The sequence below is a fragment of the Scyliorhinus torazame genome, chromosome 26, assembly GCF_047496885.1.
Source record: "Scyliorhinus torazame isolate Kashiwa2021f chromosome 26, sScyTor2.1, whole genome shotgun sequence".
In the NCBI taxonomy this organism is placed as follows: domain Eukaryota; kingdom Metazoa; phylum Chordata; class Chondrichthyes; order Carcharhiniformes; family Scyliorhinidae; genus Scyliorhinus; species Scyliorhinus torazame.
In genome coordinates, this window is record NC_092732.1 from 35,356,699 (window position 1) to 35,378,313 (window position 21,615).

Here is a 21,615-nt window from a genome sequence, read left to right on the forward strand (position 1 = left end):
TCACGTGGACTGTTGATCGCCGTCGTTCGTTCTGATGTATTGCCTCCTCGTATCCGTTTCTCTTCGCTCCTCTCTCTCTCTCTCTCTCTCGCACTTTCTCTCTCTTTCTCGCACGCCTTCTTTCTCACTCTTTTTCTCACACTTTCTTTCTCTTTCTCACTATCACTCTTTCTCACTCTGTCGCTCTCGCTCTTTCTCACTCTCGCTCTCTTTCTCACTCGCTCTCTCTCTCGCTCTCGCTCTCTTTCTCACTCTTGCTCTCTTTCTCACTCTCGTTCTCTTTCTCGCTCTTGCTCTCTTTCTCACTCTCGCTCTCTTTTTCACTCGCTCTCGCTCTCTTTCTCACTCTCGCTCTCTTTCTCGCTCTCTTTCACGCTCTCGCTCTCTTTCTTACCCTTGCTCTCTTTCTCACTCGCGCTGTCTTTCTCACTCTCGCTCTCTTTCTCACTCTCGCTCTCTTTCTCATTCTTGCTCTCTCGCTCTCTTTCTCACTCTCGCTCTCTTTCTCACTCTCGCTCTCTTTCTCCTCTCGTTCTCTTTCTCGCTCTCGCTCTCTTTCTCACTCTCGCTCTCTTTTTCACTCGCTCTCGCTCTCTTTCTCACTCTCGCTCTCTTTCTCACTCTCGCTCTCTTTCTCGCTCTCGCTCTCTTTCACGCTCTCGCTCTCTTTCTCACTCGCGCTGTCTTTCTCACTCGCGCTGTCTTTCTCACTCGCGCTGTCTTTCTCACTCGCGCTGTCTTTCTCACTCTCGCTCTCTCACACTCACTCTCTTTTTCACTCTCGCTCTCTTTCTTACCCTTGCTCTCTTTCTCATTCTTGCTCTCTTTCTCGCTCTCGCTCTCTTTCTCACTCTCGCTCTCTTTCTCATTCTTGCTCTCTCGCTCTCTTTCTCGCTCTCGCTCTCGCTCTCTTTCTCACTCTCGCTCTCTTTCTCACTTGCGCTGTCTTTCTCACTCTCGCTCTCTTTCTCATTCTTGCTCTCTCGCTCTCTTTCTCGCTCTCGCTCTCTTTCTCACTCTCGCTCTCTTTCTCATTCTTGCTCTCTCGCTCTCTCTCTCGCTCTCTTTCTCGCTCTCTTTCTCGCTCTCGCTCTCTTTCTCGCTCTCGCTCTCTTTCTCGCTCTCGCTCTCTCACTCTCGCTCTTTCTCACTCTCGCTCTCTTTCTCACTCGCGCTCTCTTTCTCACTCGCGCTGTCTTTCTCACTCTCGCTCTCTTTCTCATACTCGCTCTCTTTTTTCCTCTCTTTCGCTCTCCTGCTCCCTCTTTCTCTTGCTCTCTCGCTCTATTTCGCTCTCTCACTTTTCCTCGCTCTTCACACTCTATTTCTCACTCTTTCTCAATCTCTCGCTATCCCATTCTCTTTCTCACTCTCGCTCTCGCTCTCTTTCTCACTCGCTCTCTTTCTCACTCGCTCTCTTTCTCACTCTCGCTCTCTCTCACTCGCTCTCTTTCTCGTTCTCGCTCTCTTTCTCACTCGCTCTCTCGTTCTCGCTCTCGCGCTCTTTTTTCCTCTCTTTCTCCTGCTCTCTCTTTCTCTCTCGCTCTATTTCACTCTCTCTCTCTCACTTTTTCTCGCTCTTCACACTCTATTTCTCACTCTTTCTCAACCCCCCACCCAGCCATAGCAAACAGTGTCTTCTGTCTTCCACCCACCATCACTGCGCCTTTGCTGTTCCGGTTGCTGCTGGGGTGGAGGGGGCCAGGAAGTAATGCTCGCCGCCCTCCGCCCGTTTGCGAAATCCGGCGACGGTCACGGCTGGAGGGAGGGGCAGCAGAGGGAGCGGGCACCCAGCTACCTGGGCAGGGTGGCAGCCTTGACCCCGCCCCGGGCCGGGGCCAGATGTAACTACTGCCACGCGGCAAGGGCGGTTGGGACGTCGCTCGCCGCCTGTGCCGAACCCCTGGTCTGCAGCCCGCGCTGTCCAGCGGCCCTTGACCCCCTGCTCCGCCGGGCAGCGGCCTAGCCTTGTCCGGCGAGCCTGCCTCCATTTAGTGCCCTCGGATCGAAGGGTGTGACGGGGCGGCAGGAGGGGAGAGTGTCGGGACGAAAGGCGGGGGACGAGGCAGGCGGTCGCGGGGCGAGTGGAGAGGCATAAAGGGGGTGGGTCGCGGCGGAAGTGCGAACGGCGGCAGCCACTAAAGCGGTCCCCGCGAATAATAATAATCTTTTATTGTCACAAGTATGACGTTACTGTGAAAAGCCCCGAGTCGCCACATCCTGGCGCCTGTTCGGGGAGGCCGGTACGGGAATTGAACCCACGCTGCTGGCCTTGTTCCGCATTGCAAGCCAGCTGTCTGAGCTAAACACTTGAGGAGTTCTGGCCGGGTAGGCCGCCGCCACTTGCTCTTTGCGTTGGCCGCGGGGAAGGAGGGTGAGTTGGAAGAGTTGGAGGGGAAGGCCGTGGGACAACTCCCCAACAATCGCGGGTCAGGAGAAGGAATGTTGGTTGTGGGGCGGTGTGGTCTTTGGAAATAGCAGGTCTGACATAACGCTCGTAATAAGGCAGCGAGGAAGGGATTGTCCGTAATGGCCACCCCTCCGGCCTCCCTTCCCTCTCCCAAATTTCTGGTTGTCCGTGTTGGAAGACATTCGGCATGCATGTGCGTGCTGATCTACCTCGACTCCGGTTTCCCGCCCAACCCCTCCATTCCCTTTGAATCCAAAAAGAAAGCAAAAAAAAAAATCTCTTGATCTCAGGCCTTGAATCCCCCCCACCTCCCATAGGCCTCTGGGTAGAGAATTCCAAAGATTCGCCACCCTCCGAGCGAGGACACTCCTTCTCAGCTCGGTCCAAAATGGCAGACGCCGTACCTGTGACTGTGAGCCCCCGCGTTCCAGATTCGAGCTGGGCGGGGGGGGGGGAGTGATAATAGCCTCTCTGCGTCGTCCCCGTCAGGCCCCCTCAAAAGGTTTGATACACGTCAACAAGATCGCCTCTCGTTCCCGTAAACGCAGTTCACGTTCCCAGGCCAGATACAGCGTGTGAATCGCATTGAGGGCAGCTCGGTGACACAGCGGGTCAGCACGTCTGCCTCACGGCTCCGGGGTCCCAGGTTCGATTCCCGGCTTGGGTCACTGTCTGTGCGGAGTCTGCACGTCCTCCCCGCGTCTGCGTGGGTTTCCTCCGGGTGCTCCGGTTTCCTCCCACAGTCCAAAGATGTGCAGGTTAGGTGGATTGGCCGTGCTAAATTGCCCCTTAGTGTCCAAAGATGTGCGGGTTAGGTGGATTGGCCGTGCTAAATTGTCCCTTAGTGTCCAAAGATGTACGGGTTAGGTGGATTGGCCGTGCTAAATTGTCCCTTAGTGTCCAAAAAGGTTAGCTGGGACTGCTGGGTTCTGAGGATCAGGTGGAGGCGTGGGGCTTAAGTGTGAGCTCTTTCCAAGGGGCCGGTGCAAACCCGATGGGCCGAGTGGCCTTCTGCACTGTAAATTCTATGACTGCGTGTTTTTTTTTGTTCTTTTAAGTGTTGTGTGATCCCTCGCCTTGCTTTGCGGAAATCCCGGTGAAGAGAGGTGAAGATCCCTGCTCGTGTTGCTAAAGACGTCACCTGGAGGGTCCTTGCTTTCTGTTCGGAGCTGCCACCCCCCCTTGCACTGTGCAAACTGCCCCATCACCACCATCCAACCCCGTGCTGTACCTGTCCTGGGAGTGTTTGATGGGGACAGTGTAGAGGGAGCTTTACTCTATATCTAACCCCGTGCTGTACCTGTCCTGGGAGTGTTTGATGGGGACAGTGTAGAGGGAGCTTTACTCTGTATCTAACCCCGTGCTGTACCTGTCCTGGGAGTGTTTGATGGGGACAGTGTAGAGGGAGCTTTACTCTGTATCTAACCCCGTGCTGTACCTGTCCTGGGAGTGTTTGATGGGGACAGTGTAGAGGGAGCTTTACTCTGTATCTAACCCCGTGCTGTACCTGCCCTGGGAGTGTTTGATGGGGACAGTGTAGAGGGAGCTTTACTCTGTATCTAATCCCGTGCTGTACCTGTCCTGGGAGTGTTTGATGGGGACAGTGTAGAGGGAGCTTTACTCTGTATCTAACCCCGTGCTGTATCTGTCCTGGGAGTGTTTGATGGGGACAGTGTAGAGGGAGTTTTACTCTATCTAACCCCGTGCTGTACCTGTCCTGGGAGTGTTTGATGGGACAGTGTAGAGGGAGCTTTACTCTGTATCTAACCCCGTGCTGTACCTGTCCTGGGAGTGTTTGATGCGGACAGTGCAGAGGGAGCTTTACTCTGTATCTAACCCTGTGCTGTACCTGTCCTGGGAGTGTTTGATGGGGACAGTGTAGAGGGAGCTTTACTCTGTATCTAACCCCGTGCTGTACCTGTCCTGGGAGTGTTTGATGGGGACAGTGTAGAGGGAGCTTTACTCTGTATCTAACCCCGTGCTGTACCTGTCCTGGGAGTGTTTGATGTGGACAGTGTAGAGGGAGCTTTACTCTGTATCTAACCCCGTGCTGTACCTGTCCTGGGAGTGTTTGATGGGGGACAGTGTAGAGGGAGCTTTACTCTGTATCTAACCCCGTGCTGTACCTGTCCTGGGAGTGTTTGATGGGGACAGTGTAGAGGGAGCTTTACTCTGTATCTAACCCCGTGCTGTACCTGTCCTGGGAGTGTTTGATGTGGACAGTGTAGAGGGAGTTTTACTCTGTATCTAACCCCGTGCTGTACCTGTCCTGGGAGTGTTTGATGTGGACAGTGTAGAGGGAGTTTTACTCTGTATCTAACCCCGTGCTGTACCTGTCCTGGGAGTGTTTGATGGGGACAGTGTAGAGGGAGCTTTACTCTGTATCTAACCCCGTGCTGTACCTGTCCTGGGAGTGTTTGATGTGGACAGTGTAGAGGGAGTTTTACTCTGTATCTAACCCCGTGCTGTACCTGTCCTGGGAGTGTTTGATGTGGACAGTGTAGAGGGAGTTTTACTCTGTATCTAACCCCGTGCTGTACCTGTCCTGGGAGTGTTTGATGTGGACAGTGTAGAGGGAGTTTTACTCTGTATCTAACCCCGTGCTGTGTCTGTCCTGGGAGTGTTTGATGGGGACAGTGTAGAGGGAGCTTTACTCTGTATCTAACCCCGTGCTGTACCTGTCCTGGGAGTGTTTGATGGGGACAGTGTAGAGGGAGCTTTACTCTGTATCTAACCCCGTGCTGTGTCTGTCCTGGGAGTGTTTGATGGGGACAGTGTAGAGGGAGCTTTACTCTGTATCTAACCCCGTGCTGTACCTGTCCTGGGAGTGTTTGATGTGGACAGTGTAGAGGGAGTTTTACTCTGTATCTAACCCCGTGCTGTACCTGTCCTGGGAGTGTTTGATGTGGACAGTGTAGAGGGAGTTTTACTCTGTATCTAACCCCGTGCTGTACCTGGCCTGGGAGTGTTTGATGGGGACAGTGTAGAGGGAGCTTTACTCTGTATCTAACCCCGTGCTGTACCTGTCCTGGGAGTGTTTGATGGGGACAGTGTAGAGGGAGCTTTACTCTGTATCTAACCCCGTGCTGTACCTGTCCTGGGAGTGTTTGATGGGGACAGTGTAGAGGGAGCTTTACTCTGTATCTAACCCCGTGCTGTACCTGTCCTGGGAGTGTTTGATGGGGACAGTGCAGAGGGAGCTTTACTCTATATCTAACCCCGTGCTGTACCTGTCCTGGGAGTGTTTGATGGGGACAGTGTAGAGGGAGCTTTACTCTGTATTTAACCCCGTGCTGTACCTGTCCTGGGAGTGTTTGATGGGGACAGTGTAGAGGGAGCTTTACTCTGTATCTAACCCCGTGCTGTACCTGTCCTGGGAGTGTTTGATGGGGACAGTGTAGAGGGAGTTTTCAATGCTGAAGCCTTAATCCAGAATCTCAACTGTTCCATTAATTCCCGAGGTGTGGGGCGTCGCCTGCCGGGCCCAGTATTTATCCCCCCCCCCATCCCTCAATGCCCCTCGAGGAGGTGGTGGGCGAGCCGCCGTCTTGAACCCGCTGTGTGGTGTAGGTACACCCACCGTGCTGTCAGGGAGGGAGTTCCGGGATTCCGGACCCCGGCGACAGTGAAGGGGCGGCCGACATATTCCCGAGTCGGGATGGCGAGCGGCTCGGAGGGGGGAACTTGCAGGTGGGGGGCGGGGGGGGGGGGGGGGGTGTTCCCCGTGTGTCTGCTGCCCCCCCCCCCCCCCCCTCGTCCTTCTAGACGGTAGAGGTGGCGGGATCGGACGGTGCTGTCGACGGATCTCGACGTGTGTGCACACCTGCAGGTGATGCGCGGGGGGAGGGCGGGGGGGAGTGAAGTCGACGGGCCGCAGGCAGAAATGGCTCCACCCTCGCAGACTCTTCCAAACGTTGCTCACCTGTGCCAGAAGATGGAAACACAACTGGTATCCGGGAGGACCCGGACACGTGTTGACCGAAAAATGTGCCTTTGGTCATATTCTGACCTGATTGTGTATGCAAAATCTTTTACTGATCATTTGTGTGAGGAATTCTGTGAATCATGTATTATTTTCTCTCTCTATCTCCCTCTTTTCCTATTGTGTATCTTGCACGTACATTATCAAGTATCCTTGAAGCCAAAGTATGATTTGTTGTATATTCCCCGAGCACAGATCATGTCACCGACTCTCATCCCGGACATGAATTGTACACAAAATAATGGTGGCTGTTCTGGTTTCTTTTCTTTTTTAAAACCCGGTATTTTATTGGGGCCTCCCCTCTGTGCCTCGTCCTTTGTCTTCCCTGCGATTGAAGGGTTGGGAGTTGCAAAACAAAAGGGATCTAGGGGCACAGGTTCGTAGCTCCTCGAAGGTGAAGTCGCAGGTGGACAGGGTGATGAAGAAGGCATTCAACGTGCGAGGTTTTAGTGGTCAGAATATTGAATACAGGAGTCATAGAATTTCATAGAATTTACAGTGCAGAAGGGGGCCATTCGGCCCATCGAGTCTGCACCGGCTCTTGGAAAGAGCACCCCACCTAAGGTCAACACCTCCACCCTATCCCCATTACCGAGTAACCCCACCCAACACTAAGGGCAATTTTGGACACTAATGGCAATTTATCATGGCCAATCCACCTAACCTGCACATCTTTGGACTGTGGGAGGAAACCGGAGCACCCGGAGGAAACCCACGCACACACGGGGAGGATGTGCAGACTCCGCACAGACAGTGACCCAAGCCGGAATCGAACCTGGGACCCTGGAGCTGTGAAGCAATTGTGCTATCCACAATGCTACCGTGCTGCCCCGGAGTCGGGGCGTCTTGTTGAATTTAGAACATAGAACACACAGTGCAGAAGGGAGGCCATTCGGCCCATTGAGTCTGCACCGGCCCATTGAGTCTGCACTGACCCACTTAAGCCCTCGCTTCCACCCTATCCCCATAACCCCTCCTAACCTTTTTGGTCACCAAGGTCAATTAATCATGGCCAATCCAGCTAACCTGTGTCGTGTTACTCACCCTGGGGGTAACACGATGCAGATAAACGATAAAACATACACCAAATGTGGGCGTTGGTTCAATAAGATTTATTGAACTTCTGTGGGTTGACTCTCTACTACTCCAAGTAAACTAACATTAACTATCTAGACCAGGCTAGCTCTGATCCACGTGTAGAAGGTGTTGATTGATATATACACCCTGACTGTCACTACAGTTATCACCAGTGGAAAGAGGCGGACTACTGACGCCTCGTGTGTTTTTTTATTTTATTTATTTATTTTTTTTTTTCTGAGTTACAATGCCAGGGCTCAGAGGGCAACACGGTAGCACAGTGGATAGCACAATTGCTTCACAGCACCTGGGTCCCATGTTCGATTCCCGGCTTGGGTCACTGTCTGTGCGGAGTCTGCACATCCTCCCCGTGTCTGCGTGGGTTTCCTCCGGGAGCTCCGGTTTCCTCCCACAGTCCAAAGATGTGCAGGTTAGGTGGGATTGGCCGTGATAAATTGCCCTTAGTGTCCAAAATTGCCCTTAGTGTTGGGTGGGGTTATGGGGATAGGGTGGATGTGTGGGCCTGGGTGGGGCGCTCTTTCCAAGAGCCGGTGCAGACTCGATGGGCCGAATGGCTTCCTTCTGCACTGTAAATTCTATGAAATTAGTGTGGGTCAGGGGCGAACCCCTAATCCAGCTCCTCGCCTGCTCCAAAAACCAATGCGAATTGAATCCAATTCATGGTCCCCACAAGAGAGACATACCAGATCTGAGCCAAAGGCTCAATCTGCATTACACTTGATCTTAGCCCCCCCTCTGGTGTTCTGTCTGGTGATTGGTCGTGTTCTGTTCTGCATGTTGATTGGCTCGCCTGGGTGTCTGTCACGGCCTGCTTTTACCTCATGATGTGCATGGGTGCATATTATGACAACCTGCACGTGTTTGGACTGTGGGAGGAAACCGGAGCACCCGGAGGAAACCCACGCAGACACGGGGAATCGAACCTGGGACCCTGGTCACTGTGAAGCCACAGTGCTGACCACTTGTGCTGCCCAAAAGTACAAGGCATTTTTTTGTTTATAAATTTAGAGCACCCAATTCACTTTTTCCAATGAAGGGGCAGTTTAGCGCGGCCAATCCACCCAGCCTGCACATCTTTGGGTCGTGAGGGCGAAACCCACGCAAACACGGGGAGAATGTGCAAACTCCACACGGACAGTGACCCAGAGCCGGGATCGAACCTGGGACCTCGGCGCCGTGAGGCAGCAGGGCTAACCCACTGCGCCACCGTGCTGCCCCTGCAAGACATTAGTAAGGTCACACGTGGAATACCGTCGTCAGTTCTGGTCACCCTATTATAGGAGGGATATTGTTAAACTGGAAAGAGTGCAGAAGAGATGTAGGAGGATGCTACCGGGACTTGATGGCCTGAGTTATAAGGAGAGGCTGGGACCTTTCTCCCTGGAGCGTAGGAGGCTTGGGGGTGATCTGGTTTAGCTCACTGGGCTAAATCACTGGCTTTGAAGGCAGGCCAGCAGCACAGTTCAATTCCTGTATCAGCCTCCCCAAACAGGCGCCGGAATGTGGCGACTAGGGGCTTTTCACAGTAACTTCATTTGAAGCCTACTTGTGACAATAAGCGACTGTCATTCTCATTTCATAGAGGTCTATAAAATAATGAGCATCGATAAGGTAGATAGTCGACATCTTTTCCCAAAGGTAGAGGAGTCTGGAACTAGAGGGCGCAGGTTAAAGGTGAGAGGGGAGAGATACAAAAGAGGCCAGAGGGGCAATGTCTTCACACAAGAGGGTGACGAGAGTCTGGAACGAGCTGACAGAGGCAGTGGTAGAGGCGGGGACGATTTTGTCCTTATAAAAGCAGTTAGACAGTTACATGGGCAGGGTGGGTATAGAGGGAAATGGACCAAATGTGGGCAAGTGGGATGAGCGATAGTAACTGGACAACCGGGGCCGAAGGGCCTGATTCCATGCCGTAACATCTATGACTGGCGCCGAAAGGGTTAAACGATGAAGACCTTGAAGATGGGCGGTTTTACTCCCCATGGGTCATTGGGAAGTTGGGTAAATGGGGCTGAGGTGCAGCTCGTCCCCGTTCTGGTTGGGATGCAGGGTTAGGCGGGGCTCGAGGGGCCTCCTTGCTTCTCGTGCGGCCTGTCCTCGAGAAGGTCTTCCGAGAAACCCCATTTTTGTTCCCCAATTCCGGGGCAATTTAGCGCGGCCAATCCACCTACCCTGGGTTGTGGAGGTGAGGCCCATGCAGGCACGGAATGTGCAAACGCGTGGACAGTGACCACACGGGCTTGAACCCGGGTCCTCGGCGGCGTGAGGCGGCAGTGCTAACCACTACGGCGCCGTGCCACCCCCTAGGAAGCCCATTTAAAAAAAATATTTGATTGAGGCATTTATATTCTCGACTTTAACACCATGGACAACGATGCACTTTAAAAAAAAAAGCCAACATAAACACCAGCCCAACAAGAATCTCCCACCTTACCCAATTCCCCCTGCCTCCCCTTTTTAACCCCCCCCCCATCCGCTGACAGCTTAGTCCTTTCCAAAGAAGTCGCTATACGGCTGCCATTTCCGGGCCGAACATCGAGGCCCTCGGGGTGAAGTTGATCTTCTCAAGTCTGAGAAACCCGGCCATGTCACGAACCCCCTCCGACTCCGGGGGGTTCCGGGTCCCTCCACGCCAATAAGATCCGTCTACCAAGGAGGCAAGGGCCAAAACGTCAGCCCCTCTCTCGCCCCGTGGACTCCCGGGTCTTCCGACACTCCGGGAATCGCCACCTCTGGACTCGGCCCCACCCCTAGCCTTCAGAACCTCCGACACGGCGTTGGCAAATCCCTGCCAGAGTCCCCGAAGCTTCGGACAGGCCGAAAACATGTGGACATGATTCGCAGGACCCCCCGCCGCACACCACCCACACCTATCCTCCACCGCTTCAACAAATCCTGCTCCTATGGGCCACAGTTGTGTGCGCCCTGTGGACCACCTTAAACTGTATCAGGTTGAGCCTGGCACATGATGAGGACGCATTGACTCTCCTTAGGGCCTCCTCCCATGACCCAGTCTCCAACTCACTACCCAACTCTTCCTCCCACTTCAGCTTCACCTCCCCTATCCCGGGGCTCCCTCCCAGTCCATCAGCTCCTTATAGATTTCCGATACCTTCCCCTCCCACCTTTTGGACACTACCTTGTCCTGTAGCCCCTAGGGCGGCAAGTGCAGGTAGGTCGAACCCTGCCTCCACACAAAGTCCTTAGCCTGCAAGTATCGGACCGCATTCCCACCGGGCAGCGCAAACTCCTGCAACTCTTCTCAGTCGGAAAGACCCCGTCTATACACAGATCGCCAAACGGGTGGTTATCACATATCAGTGCCCACACCGACGCCCCCCCACATATCGGTGCCCACACCGACGCCCCCTCTAAACCCCATGTGCCTCCGCCACTGTCCCCGCACCCTCGGGGCCGCCACCACTACCGGGCGTGTGGAGTACCGAGCCGGCGAGAACGGCAGGGGCGCCGTTAACAGTGCCCCCAAACACGGGTCCCTCCGCGAGGCCACCTCCATCCGGTCCCGAGGAAGCCCATTTCGGAGGAGAACGGTCAGCATGGGGGGGGGGGGGGGGGTGGCGAGGGGGGGGGCACTAAAGAGCCCTGTCCAGGTAACCAGTCTCGCTCTGAATTGGTTCCGAGGCGGTTATAACGCAACTGCACAGGTGTCGCACTTGGCTCTGCGCCCCTGTCGCCAGCTCCTCGTGAACATGCCCAGACCCTGGGCAAACGGAGCAAGGCGACAGGATCTGACCCGCCGTTGTTTACTGGAATATATTTTTCCGTTCACGGGATGTCATCGCCGCTGACTACAGCATCGGCATTAATTGCCCATCCCTAATTACCCCTTGAGAAGGTGGTGGTCGAGTTGGGAGGGCGAGCGGCTCGAAGGGGGGGAACTTGCAGGTGTTCCCCGTGCGTCTGCTGCCCCCCCCTCGTCCTTCTAGACGGTAGAGGTGGCGGGTTTGGAAGGTGCTGTCGAAGGCGAGTGGCCGCGGCGTCGGGGGGGGGGGAGTGAATGTCGGCGGTTAGCGGGTCGATCGAGCGGGGCTGCTTTGTCCTGGACGGTGTCGAGCTTCTCGAGTGTTGTTGGGAGCCGCGCTCAGCAGGGACCAGAGATAGTGGGAGGGGCCAGAGAGTGAGGGAGTGGGAGGGGCCAGTGAGTTCGAGAATGGGAGGGGCCAGAGAGTGGGAGGGGACAGAGAGAGAGAATGGGAGGGGCCAGAGTGTGGGAAGGGCCAGAGAAAGTGGAAGGGGACAGTGAGCGACAGTGGGAGGAGCTAGAGATAGAGAGTGGGAGGCGCCATTGAGTTAGAGAATGGGAGGGGCCAGAGAGAGAGTGGGAGGGGCCAAAGAGAGTGTGGGAGGGGCCAGAGAGAGAATGGGAGGAGCCAGAGAGAGAAAGTGGGGGGGCCAGAGATAGAGAGGGAGATGCCAGAGAGTGGGAGGGGCCAGAGTGAGACGGTGGGAGGGGCCAGAGTGAGACGGTGTGAGGGGCTAGAGAGAGTGGTGGGGCCAGGGAGAGTAGGAGGGGCCAGAGAGTGTGGGAGGGGCCAGTGATTGAGTGGGACGAACCAGAGTGAGAAAGTGGGGGGGCCAGAGGTTGTGTGGACGGACCAGAGAGTGGGAGGGGCCAAAGAGTGAGAGCGTGGGAGGGGCTAGAGAGAGAGTGGGCGGGGCCTGAGAGAGAGACACCGTGGGAGGGGCTCGAGCGAGAGAGTGGCAGAGCCCAGAGAGAGAGTGGGAGGGGCCGGAGAGAGAGTGGGAGGGGCCGGAGAGAGAGTGGGAGGGGCCGGAGAGAGAGTGGGAGGGGTCTGAGAGAGAGTGGGAGGGGCCTGAGAGAGAGTGGGAGGGGTCTGAGAGAGAGTGGGAGAGCCTGAGAGAGGGAGCGTGGGTGGGAGGGGTTAGAGAGAGAGGGGGAGGAACTAGAGAGAGAGTGGGAGGGGCGAGAGAGAGGGGAAGGAGAGAGTGGGAGGGGCCAGAGAGAGAGTGGGAGGGGCCAGAGAGAGTGGGAGGGACCAGTGATAGATAGTGGGGGGGCAGAGAGAGTGTGGGAGGAGCTAGAGAGTGAGAGTGGGGAAGGCCAGAGAGAGAGAGAGTGGGAAGGGCCAGAGAGAGAGTGGGAGGGACCAGAGCGAGTGGGAGGGACCAGTGATAGATAGTGGGGGGGCAGAGAGAGAGTGTGGGAGGGGCTAGAGAGAGAGTGGGCGGGGCCTGAGAGAGAGAGAGTGGGAAGGGCCAGAGAGAGAGTGGGAGGGACCAGAGCGAGTGGGAGGGACCAGTGATAGATAGTGGGGGGCAGAGAGAGAGTGTGGGAGGGGCTAGAGAGAGAGTGGGACGGGCAGAGTGGGAGGGGCCGAGAGAGAGACCGAGTGGGAGGGGCCAGAGAGAGAGTGGGAGGGGCCAGAGAGAGAGTGGGGGGGCCAGTGAGAATGGGCGGGGCCAGTGATACATCGTGGGGGGCAGAGAGAGAGTGTGGGAGGGGCCAGAGAGAGTGGGAGGGGAGAGAGAGAGGGTGGGAAGGGCTAGAGAGAGTGTGGGAGGGGCCAGAGTGAGTGCGGTGTCAGAGAGAGTGTGGGAGGGGCTAGAGAGAGAGTGGGGGGGCCGAGAGAGAGTGGGAGGGGCCAGGGAGAGAGAGTGGGAGGGGCAAGAAAGAGAGCGGGAGGGGCCAGAGAGAGTGGGAGGGGAGAGAGAGAGGGTGGGAAGGGCCAGAGTGAGTGCGGTGTCAGAGAGAGTGTGGGAGGGGCTAGAGAGAGAGTGGGAGGGGCCGAGAGAGAGTGGGAGGGGCCAGGGAGAGAGAGTGGGAGGGGCAAGAAAGAGAGCGGGAGGGGCCAGAGAGAGTGGGCGGGGCCAGTGATAGATAGTGGGGGGGGGCAGAGAGAGAGTGTGGGAGGGGCTAGAGAGTGAGAGTGGGGAAGGCCAGAGAGAGAGAGAGTGGGAGGGGCCAGAGAGAGAGAGTGGGAGGGGCAAGAAAGAGCGGGAGGGGCCAGAGAGAGTGGGCGGGGCCAGAGAGAGAGAGCGTGGGAGGGGCTAGAGAGAGAGTGGGCGGGGCCTGAGAGAGAGACTCCGTGGGAGGGGCTCGAGCGAGAGAGTGGCAGAGCCCAGAGAGAGAGTGGGAGGGGCCGGAGAGAGAGTGGGAGGGGCCGGAGAGAGAGTGGGAGGGGTCTGAGAGAGAGTGGGAGGGGCCTGAGAGAGAGTGGGAGAGCCTGAGAGAGGGAGCGTGGGTGGGAGGGGTTAGAGAGAGAGGGGGAGGAACTAGAGAGAGAGTGGGAGGGGCGAGAGAGAGGGGAAGGAGAGAGTGGGAGGGGCCAGAGAGAGAGTGGGAGGGGCCAGAGAGAGTGGGAGGGGCCAGTGATAGATAGTGGGGGCCAGAGAGTGTGGGAGGGGCCAGAGAGAGAGTGGGAGGGACCAGAGAGAGTGGGAGGGGCAGTGATAGATAGTGGGGGGCCAGAGAGAGTGTGGGAGGGGCTAGAGAGTGAGAGTGGGGAAGGCCAGAGAGAGAGAGAGTGGGAAGGGCCAGAGAGAGAGTGGGAGGGACCAGAGCGAGTGGGAGGGACCAGTGATAGATAGTGGGGGGGCAGAGAGAGAGTGTGGGAGGGGCTAGAGAGTGTGGGAGGGGCCAGAGTGAGTGCGGTGTCAGAGAGAGTGTGGGAGGGGCTAGAGAGAGAGTGGGAGGGGCCGAGAGAGAGACCGAGTTGGAGGGGCCAGAGAGAGAGAGTGGGAGGGGCAAGAAAGAGAGCGGGAGGGGCCAGAGAGAGTGGGCGGCGCCAGAGAGAGAGAGCGTGGGAGGGGCTAGAGAGAGAGTGGGCGGGGCCTGAGAGAGAGTGGGAGGGGCCGGAGAGAGAGTGGGAGGCGTCTGAGAGAGAGTGGGAGGGACCAGAGCGAGTGGGAGGGACCAGTGATAGATAGTGGGGGGGCAGAGAGAGTGTGGGAGGGGCTAGAGAGTGAGAGTGGGGAAGGCCAGAGAGAGAGAGAGAGTGGGAAGGGCCAGAGAGAGAGTGGGAGGGACCAGAGCGAGTGGGAGGGACCAGTGATAGATAGTGGGGGGGCAGAGAGAGAGTGTGGGAGGGGCTAGAGAGAGAGTGGGCGGGGCCTGAGAGAGAGACACCGTGGGAGGAGCTCGAGCGAGAGAGTGGCAGAGCCCAGAGAGAGAGTGGGAGGGGCCGGAGAGAGAGTGGGAGGGGCCGGAGAGAGAGTGGGAGGGGTCTGAGAGAGAGTGGGAGGGGCCTGAGAGAGAGTGGGAGGGACCAGAGCGAGTGGGAGGGACCAGTGATAGATAGTGGGGGGGCAGAGAGAGTGTGGGAGGAGCTAGAGAGTGAGAGTGGGGAAGGCCAGAGAGAGAGAGAGTGGGAGGGGCCTGAGAGAGAGTGGGAGGGACCAGAGCGAGTGGGAGGGACCAGTGATAGATAGTGGGGGGGCAGAGAGAGTGTGGGAGGGGCTAGAGAGTGAGAGTGGGGAAGGCCAGAGAGAGAGAGAGAGTGGGAAGGGCCAGAGAGAGAGTGGGAGGGACCAGAGCGAGTGGGAGGGACCAGTGATAGATAGTGGGGGGGCAGAGAGAGAGTGTGGGAGGGGCTAGAGAGAGAGTGGGCGGGGCCTGAGAGAGAGACACCGTGGGAGGAGCTCGAGCGAGAGAGTGGCAGAGCCCAGAGAGAGAGTGGGAGGGGCCGGAGAGAGAGTGGGAGGGGCCGGAGAGAGAGTGGGAGGGGTCTGAGAGAGAGTGGGAGGGGCCTGAGAGAGAGTGGGAGGGACCAGAGCGAGTGGGAGGGACCAGTGATAGATAGTGGGGGGGCAGAGAGAGTGTGGGAGGAGCTAGAGAGTGAGAGTGGGGAAGGCCAGAGAGAGAGAGAGTGGGAAGGGCCAGAGAGAGAGTGGGAGGGACCAGAGCGAGTGGGAGGGACCAGTGATAGATAGTGGGGGGGCAGAGAGAGAGTGTGGGAGGGGCTAGAGAGAGAGTGGGACGGGCAGAGTGGGAGGGGCCGAGAGAGAGACCGAGTGGGAGGGGCCAGAGAGAGAGTGGGAGGGGCCAGAGAGAGAGTGGGGGGGCCAGTGAGAATGGGCGGGGCCAGTGATACATCGTGGGGGGCAGAGAGAGAGTGTGGGAGGGGCCAGAGAGAGTGGGAGGGGAGAGAGAGAGGGTGGGAAGGGCTAGAGAGAGTGGGAGGGGCCAGAGTGAGTGCGGTGTCAGAGAGAGTGTGGGAGGGGCTAGAGAGAGAGTGGGAGGGGCCGAGAGAGAGTGGGAGGGGCCAGGGAGAGAGAGTGGGAGGGGCAAGAAAGAGAGCAGGAGGGGCCAGAGAGAGTGGGCGGGGCCAGTGATAGATAGTGGGGGGGGCAGAGAGAGAGTGTGGGAGGGGCTAGAGAGTGAGAGTGGGGAAGGCCAGAGAGAGAGAGAGTGGGAGGGGCCAGAGAGAGAGAGTGGGAGGGGCAAGAAAGAGCGGGAGGGGCCAGAGAGAGTGGGCGGGGCCAGAGAGAGAGAGCGTGGGAGGGGCTAGAGAGAGAGTGGGCGGGGCCTGAGAGAGAGACTCCGTGGGAGGGGCTCGAGCGAGAGAGTGGCAGAGCCCAGAGAGAGAGTGGGAGGGGCCAGAGAGAGAGAGTGGGAGGGGCCGGAGAGAGAGTGGGAGGGGTCTGAGAGAGAGTGGGAGGGGCCTGAGAGAGAGTGGGAGAGCCTGAGAGAGGGAGCGTGGGTGGGAGGGGTTAGAGAGAGAGGGGGAGGAACTAGAGAGAGAGTGGGAGGGGCGAGAGAGAGGGGAAGGAGAGAGTGGGAGGGGCCAGAGAGAGAGTGGGAGGGGCCAGAGAGAGTGGGAGGGGCCAGAGAGAGAGTGGGGGGCCAGTGAGAGTGGGCGGGGCCAGTGATAGATCGTGGGGGGCAGAGAGAGAGTGGGTGGGGCCAGAGAGAGTGGGAGGGGAGAGAGGGTGGGAGGGGCCAGAGAGAGTGGGAGGGGCCAGTGATAGATAGTGGGGGCCAGAGAGAGTGTGGGAGGGGCTAGAGAGAGTGTGACGGGCAGAGTGGGAGGGGCCAGAGAGAGTGGGAGGGACCAGTGATAGATAGTGGGGGGGCAGAGAGAGAGTGTGGGAGGGGCCAGAGAGAGAGTGGGACGGGCAGAGTGGGAGGGGCCAGAGAGAGTGGGAGGGGCTAGAGAGTGAGAGTGGGGAAGGCCAGAGAGAGAGAGAGTGGGAAGGGCCAGAGAGAGAGTGGGAGGGGCCAGAGAGAGTGGGAGGGGCTAGAGAGTGAGAGTGGGGAAGGCCAGAGAGAGAGAGAGTGGGAAGGGCCAGAGAGAGAGTGGGAGGGACCAGAGCGAGTGGGAGGGACCAGTGATAGATAGTGGGAGGGGCTAGAGAGAGAGTGTGACGGGCAGAGTGGGAGGGGCCGAGAGAGACCGAGTGGGAGGGGCCAGAGAGAGAGTGGGAGGGGCCAGAGAGAGAGTGGGAGGGACCAGAGAGAGTGGGAGGGGCAGTGATAGATAGTGGGGGGCCAGAGAGAGTGTGGGAGGGGCTAGAGAGTGAGAGTGGGGAAGGCCAGAGAGAGAGAGAGTGGGAAGGGCCAGAGAGAGAGTGGGAGGGGCCAGAGAGAGTGGGCGGGACCAGTGATAGATAGTGGGGGGGCAGAGAGAGAGTGTGGGAGGGGCTAGAGAGTGAGAGTGGGGAAGGCCAGAGAGAGAGAGAGTGGGAAGGGCCAGAGAGAGAGTGGGAGGGACCAGAGCGAGTGGGAGGGACCAGTGATAGATAGTGGGGGGGCAGAGAGAGAGTGTGGGAGGGGCTAGAGAGTGAGAGTGGGGAAGGCCAGAGAGAGAGAGAGTGGGAAGGGCCAGAGAGAGAGTGGGAGGGACCAGAGCGAGTGGGAGGGACCAGTGATAGATAGTGGGGGGGCAGAGAGAGTGTGGGAGGGGCCAGAGAGAGAGTGGGACGGGCAGAGTGGGAGGGGCCAGAGAGAGAGACCGAGTGGGAGTGGCCAGAGAGAGAGTGGGGGGGCCAGAGAGAGAGTGGGAGGGACCAGAGCGAGTGGGAGGGACCAGTGATAGATAGTGGGGGGGCAGAGAGAGTGTGGGAGGGGCCAGAGAGAGAGTGGGACGGGCAGAGTGGGAGGGGCCAGAGAGAGAGACCGAGTGGGAGTGGCCAGAGAGAGAGTGGGAGGGGCCAGAGAGAGAGTGGGGGGCCAGTGAGAGTGGGCGGGGCCAGTGATACGTCGTGGGGGGCAGAGAGAGAGTGGGACGGGCAGAGGGGCCAGTGAGAGAGTGGGAGGGGCCGAGAGAGACCGAGTGGGAGGGGCCGGAGAGAGAGAGACAGAGTGGGAGGGACCAGAGAGTGTGGGCGGGGCCAGAGAGAGTGGGAGGGGAGAGAGAGAGGGTGGGAAGGGCTAGAGAGAGTGTGGGAGGGGCCAGAGTGAGTGCGGTGTCAGAGAGAGTGTGGGAGGGGCTAGAGAGAGAGTGGGAGGGGCCGAGAGGGAGACCGAGTTGGAGGGGCCAGAGAGAGAGAGTGGGAGGGGCCAGAGAGAGAGAGTGGGAGGGGCCAGAGTGAGTGCGGTGCCAGTGAGAGTGTGGGAGGGGCTTGGGCGGGCAGAGGGGCCAGTGAGAGCGTGGGAGGGGCCGAGAGAGAGACCGAGTGGGAGGGGCCAGAGAGAGAGAGAGAGGGAGGGGCCAGAGAGAGTGGGCGGGGAGAGAGGGTGGGAGGGGCTAGAAAGAGTGTGGGAGGGGACAGAGTGAGTGCGGTGCCAGAGAGAGAGTGTGGGAGGGGCAGAGGGGCCAGTGAGAGAGTGGGAGGGGCCAGAGAGAGTGGGAGGGGCCAGAGAGAGTGCGGTGCCAGAGAGTGTGGGAGGGGCAGAGGGGACAGTGAGAGAGTGGGAGGGTCCAGAGAGAGTGGGAGGGGCCAGAGAGAGTGTGGGCGGGGCCAGACAGAGTGGGAGGGGAGAGAGAGAGGATGGGAGGGGCTAGAGAGAGTGTGGGAGGGGCCAGAGTGAGTGCGGTGCCAGAGAGAGAGTGTGGGAGGGGCAGAGGGGCCAGTGAGAGAGTGGGAGGGGCCAGAGAGAGTGGGAGGGGCTAGAGAGAGTGTGGGAGGGGCCAGAGTGAGTGCGGTGCCAGAGAGTGTGGGAGGGGCAGAGGGGACAGTGAGAGAGTGGGAGGGTCCAGAGAGAGTGGGAGGGGCCAGAGAGAGAGAGTGACAGAGTGGGAGGGGCCAGAGAGAGTGGGAGGGGCAAGAGAGAGAGTGGGAGGGGCCAGAGAGAGTGGGCTGGGCCAGTGGTAGATAGTAGGGGGCAGAGAGAGAGTGTGGGAGGGGCCAGAGAGAGTGGGAGAGGGAGAGTGGGAGGGTCCAGAGAGAGTGGGAGGGGAGAGAGAGAGAGAGGGTGGGAGGGGCTAGAGAGAGTGTGGGAGGGGCCAGTGAGTGGGAGGGGCCAGACAGAGAGAGAGCGTGGGAGGGGCCAAAGAGAGAGTGGGGGGGGGGCAGAGCGAGAGTGGGAGGGGCCAGAGAGAGAGCGTGGGAGGGGCTAGAGGGAGAGTGGGAGTGGCCTGAGAGAGAGAGAGAGAGCGCGGGAGGAGCCAGAGAGAGTGGGAGGGGCCAGAGATTGAGTGGGAGGGGCCGGAGAGAGAGTGCGTGGGAGGGCCCAGAGAGAGTGGAGTGGCCAGAGAGAGAGTAGGAGGGGCCAGAGAGAGTGGGAGGAGAGAGAGAGAGCGTGGGAGGGGCCAGAAAGAGTGGGAGGGGCCAGAGAGCGAGAGTGGAAGGCGCTAGACAGGAAGAGAGAGTGGGAGGGTATAGGGAGAGAACGGGAGGAGCCAGAGAAGGTGGGAGGGGTCAGAGATAGACAAAGAGTGGGAGGGGCCAGAGAGAGAGTGGGCGATGCCAGAGGGAGAGTGGGAGGGGCCAGTGAGTTAGAGAATGGGAGGGGCCAGATAGAGTGGGAGGGGCCAGAGGGAGAGAATATGGGAGGAGAGGGAGTGGGAGGGGCCAGATAGAGAGTGGGAGGGGCCAGAGAGAGAGCGTGGGAGGGGCTAGAGGGAGAGTGGGAGTGGGACGGGCCTGAGAGAGAGAGAGTGGGAGGGGCGAGAGAGAGAGAGTGGGACGGGCCAGAAAGAGGGGAAGGGGCCAGGAGGCAGTGGGAGGGATCAGGAGGCAGAGAGAGGGATCAGGAGGTAGTGGGAGGGGCCAGGAGGCAGTGGGAGGGGCCAGGAGGCAGTGGGAGGGGCCAGGAGGCAGTGGGAGGGGCCAGGAGGCAGGGAGAGGGATCAGGAGGTAGTGGAAGGGGCCAGGAGGTAGTGGGAGGGGCCAGGAGGCAGTGGGAGGGGCCAGGAGGCAGTGGGAGGGGCCAGGAGACCGTGGGAGGGGCCAGGAGGCAGTGGGAGGGATCAGGTGGAAGGGGCCAGGAGGTAGTGGGAGGGATCAGGTGGTAGTGGGAGGGGCCAGGAGGCAGTGGGAGGGGCCAGGAGGCAGTGGGAGGGATCAGGAGTCAGTGGGAGGGGCCAGGATGTAGTGGGAGGGGTCAGGAGGCAGTGGGGGGCCGGGAGGCAGTGGGCGGGGCCAGGAGGCAGTGGGAGGGATCAGGAGGTAGTGGGAGGGATCAGGAGGCAGTGGGAGGGGACAGGAGGCAGTGGGTAGGGTTCGGGAGGTAGTGGGAGGGGCCGGGAGGCAGTGGGAGGGGCCGGGATGCAGTGGGAGGGGCCAGGAGGCAGTGGGAGGGGCCAGGAGGCAGTGGGAGGGGCCAGGAGGCAGTGGGAGGGGCCAGGATGTAGTGGGAGGGGTCAGGAGGCAGTGGGAGGGTTCGGGAGGTAGTGGGAGGGGCCGGGAGGCAGTGGGAGGGGCCGGGTGTCAGTGGGAGGCGCCAGGAGGCAGTGGGAGGGATCAGGAGGTAGTGGGAGGGATCAGGAGGTAGTGGGTAGGGCGAGGAGGCAGTGGGCGGGATCAGGTGGCAGTGGGAGGGATCAGGAGGTAGTGGGAGGGATCAGGAGGCAGTGGGAGGGGACAGGAGGCAGTGGGTAGGGCGAGGAGGCAGTGGGCGGGATCAGGTGGCAGTGGGGGGGGGCAGGAGTTAATGGGAGGGCTCAGGGGGCAGCGGGAGGAGCCAGGAGGCTGTGGGTGGGCGCCAGGGTGTAGTGGGAGAGATCAGGAGGCAGTGGAAGGGGCCACGAGGCAGTGGGATGGGCCAGGGGGCAGTGGGAGGGGCCAGGGGGCAATGGGAGGGGACAGGGGGCAAAGGGAGGGAACAGGGGGCAGTGGGAGGGGACAAGAGGCAGTGGGAGGGGCCAGGATGTAGTGGGAGGGATCAAGGGGCAGTGGGAGGGGCCAGGAGGCAGTGGGAGGGACCAGGACGCAGTGGGAGGGACCAGGACGCAGTGGGAGGGGCCAGGAGGCAGTGGGAGGGGCCAGCAGGTCGTGGGAGAGACCAGTAGGCAGTGGGTGGGGCCAGGAGGCAGTGGGAGAGATCAGGAGGCAGTGGGAGGGGCCAGGAGGCAGTTGGATGGTACAGGTGGCAGTGGGAGGGGCCAGGAGGCAGTGGGGGCGACAGGAGACAGAGGGCGGGGCGAGGAGGCGGTGGGAGGGGCCACGAGGCAGAGATATGGGTCAGGGGGCTGTGGGAGGGGCCAGGGGGCAATGGGAGGGGCCAGGGGGCAGTGAGAGGGGACAAGAGGCAGTGGGAGGTGCCAGGATGTAGTGGGAGGGATCAGGGGGCAGTGGGAGGGGCCAGGCAGTTGGCGGGACCAGGAGGCAGTGGGAGGGGCCAGGAGGCAGTGGGGGGGCAGGATGCAGTGGGAGGAGCCAGGCGGCAGTGGGAGAGATCAGGAGGCAGTAGGAGGGGCCAGGAGGCAGTGGGAGGGGATCAGGGGGCAGTGGGAGGGGCCAGGAGGCAGAGGGAGGGGCCAGGGGGCAATGGGAGGGGCCAGGGGGCAATGGGAAGGGCCAGGGGGCAGTGGGAGGGGACAAGAGGCAGTGGGAGGGGCCAGGATGTAGTGGGAGGGATCAGGGGGCAGTGGGAGAGGCCAGGAGGCAGTGGGAGGGGCCAGGAGGCAGTGGGAGGGGCCAGGATGCAGTGGGAGGGGCCAGGGTGTAGTGGGAGAGATCAGGAGGCAGTGGGAGGGGCCAGGCGGCAGTGGGAGGGGCCAGGAGGCAGTGGGAGAGATCAGGAGGCGGTGGGAGGGGCCAG

At 59.6% G+C, this 21,615-nt stretch overlaps 1 protein-coding gene across 2 annotated transcripts in view; it reads right to left on the reverse strand.

Annotated features, from left to right (window-relative positions):
- Positions 1-21,615, reverse strand: part of LOC140402969 (semaphorin-6D-like) — a 1,151,034-nt gene that overhangs the window by 597,016 nt on the left and 532,403 nt on the right. The window lies entirely within an intron of this gene.